The following is a 3406-nucleotide window of genomic DNA, read 5'->3' as shown; positions in this document are numbered from 1 at the left end:
TCTCTTTGCCAAATATTTCCAAAGCTTAAAAGTTAGAGTGTTTCATTCTGCAAGGAGTTGAAAAAGGATTCAAGATAATCAAGGCTACAAGAATTCAACCTTTGAGTTTTATTGCTTTAGTTCTTATGCTTTCATTGTTTTCCCTTCAATCTATGTTTTTAGCTTATTCTATCATGTGTTACTAAACTCATAGGATTCTAGGGATGTGTTAGTAACTTTTATTGGTTTATACAATTCTTCTTTCTATTTAACATCCGATTGTTCTTACTTTATTTCTTCCTTAAGTTAATGGATAATGCTTCACGCTTGAGTGACACATTCAGTGATGATTTAATATAACTTGCTACATAATCGTGAGAGGAGGTTGGCGAGTTAGATCAACTTAGTAGACACTACAATTAGCTTCCTTTAAAACGACATGTTAATTGAGAGTGGGGACTTTTTAAGGGTCTTAGGAGCTTTTAGGATTTACGTATTTAGGATTGACAACCCTAATGTTTGTAATCAACGTTTGTATCGCATGAGCATAACCTATGTGACTCATTCTATCAAAGCAAGAACTGTGCTAGGGTGTTGTAGTTGGAATTTGTATAACCATAATTGTGAAAGTACATCCCTGGAATTCCCTTATCTCTATACTTTTATCTTCGTGTTTATTTGCAATTAGTTGTTTCTTTACTTTCAAAAGTTCTTTGTTTTTAAAAATCTCCAAAACTTTCGTTTTTCCAAATAGTAATTGAGTTTTAGTAGAAGATAGACAATATGTGTTTGTTTTCCCCGTGATCGATATATGGTACTAACCTTTAGCTATACTATTCCTACTATGTATACTAGCAAGTATTTATAGTACTAATAAAAAGTGCATCATTGAGTTGTATGTTTCCAATTCTGCAGAAACAGATTCGGGATGTTATTGAAGTTGGTGTGGAAATGGAACTTATGTAAGCTATCTTGGAATTACCTCGTGTGCTATTGTAATCTATTTAATTACTACTATTTATTTCTTTGCCGTCTTTGAGGCTGATTCTCGCGGTGGAGGAGAAAATTAGGATGATGGAGTTGTCGATGGCGATGGCGATGGCGATTGCGATGTAGTTGTCGTTGGTGTCGAATTCGACAGCGAGGTAGGAATCTTGAGGGGGGAAGTCGGCGGGGAGGAGGGTGTGGGGGGTTTTGGAGGACAGCGGAGGTGATGAGGAATGTGACGGCGTCGCCGAAGGGGCAGGGCGGGGGTGGTGGCGGCGGTGAAGAAAAAGCGGCAGGAAAGCAGAATAAGAAAGAGGGAAGGGTTCTTTATATTTAGTTTTTTAAGAGTAATAACTTTTTATTTTTAAAAAAATAATTTCATAATTAAAATACTTAAATGGGTCAAAATTGGCTAAACAACTGTTGACCGTTTGTTTTTCTCGGCACCGTCCATTTTGGACTGAGTCTGGCTCGATTTCAAATATGTGGATGAAATAATTCAAAAAGTAAAGTCTAAGACCAAAATCGTAAAAACGTCATATGTTTAGGACCACATTTGACCTTTACTCTTAAGGGAATAATTATTAAAAAATCAAATCACGATCCTTGTAAACTCAGAAGTTAAAATCTTTCGTATTTATGTATTTAGAACAACTTATAAAAGAGTGATGAATGGAATAGAATAAGTATATTAAAAGTTTAATACTCCCTCCATCCCACAATAAGAGTCACATTTTGTCATTTTGCTTCATCTCACAATAAGAGTCACATTTCACTTTTACCATAAATGGTAAGTATGTCTTATATTCAACTAACCCATTTCACTCACATCCTATTATAAAAATAATATAAAAAAGTAGACCTCATATTCCACTAACTTTTCAACCACTATTCTTTATAGTATTTCTTAAAACTCGTGTCCACAACAAATGTGACTCCTATTGTGGGACGTAGGAAGTATAATGTAGTTCTTCAAGAATTTTAGCTTTTACTTTTTGCATTGTCTTTTATCTTCATGGTCTAATATCTATCATGGCATGCATGCTGCAGCTATGATTCGTCAATGTTATTTATAATAGTACTAATTTATTATCCAATATTATATTTTAAAATTGAAGTGTTTCACAGGCATGGTTAAGAGTGACTGGATTAGCTATTTGACCCGAGTTACTATCAATGATGAAAACTGAAGTGTTGTCAACATAAAACTGAAGAACTTCTTGGTACAAGCATAAACTATCAATGAAATTGTAAAAACTCCTTGAAATGAGCCTAAGCTTTCAATAAAAAAGAAAGAAGCTCCATATTATGAGCATAAATTATTAAGGAAAATTGTAGAATTCTTGGATATGAGTATAAACTATTTATTAAACTGAAGATCGTTGTAAATTAAGCATAAATACAACTTGAGGAGAGTGTTGGAATGAAAATATCTAAGATCAAGAAATCAAGCAATGATTGTGTACGAAATCGAGGAGAATAAAATCAAGATCCTTAAAAACATACAAACTAAAATATTTTATACATGTACTTGGAGACAATGAAGCACAACTCAGTTGGTAAGACGTTTCAACTTTAATGATAGGTCCGGTGTTCGAGTCATCATGGGATACAAAGGAAACCATTGTTAATCCTCTTTGAATATAAAAATTAAAAAAAATAAAAAGAAAACTTAGAACATCCTATAAAAGGGTGATGACTATAATAGAATAAGAATATTAAAAGTTTAATACAATGTAGTCCTACAAGAAATGTATTTATATTACTTTCTCTGATATAATAGTAGACACTTTTGAAACTTGACGAATTTTAATACGTAATTGGTGAAGTAGGAGAGAGATGGAAAGAAAATATCAATAAAGTAGGAGTGTAGCTCACTTCATTAGGGACAAAAAAGTGAATAAAAATAAAAAAAAGATTTTTTATTGTCTAACAGACATGTAAAGAAATTATTGTCTATTTTTATGGAACATAAAGTATCTTTTATTTTTATATTCTACTTCCTTTCCTCATAAAAATATAGATTTTGGGAACGACACGAGTTTTAATGTCAAATATTAGTATTGGTGAATGAGTTCACTTCATAAGAAAGAAAAACTAGCTAAAATTGTAGGAGACTATTTTTATACTCCCTCCGTCCTATAGAAATATGTCATTTGGGGTCGGTATAAGTTTTAATGTTTAATTGGTAAAATAAGAGAGAAGGGGAAAATGTAGTTGAAATTGTGTAGTGGACTGTGGGGCCCATAAATGATAAAGGAAAAAGAAGGAGAAAAGTTTTTATAAATGGATAAGGACTATTTCTATGGGACGGACGAAGAAGGAAATATGACCTATTTCTATCGGACGGAGGGAGTATAATAGACCAAAATTACAAAAATAAAAAAATAACTATTTCCATAGGAGTAGTTTATATCAGTCTCATCTCATCTTAGGATAT

Source organism: Salvia splendens, chromosome 11, assembly GCF_004379255.2.
Source record: "Salvia splendens isolate huo1 chromosome 11, SspV2, whole genome shotgun sequence".
Lineage (NCBI taxonomy): Eukaryota > Viridiplantae > Streptophyta > Magnoliopsida > Lamiales > Lamiaceae > Salvia > Salvia splendens.
This window is presented reverse-complemented; position numbering follows the sequence as displayed.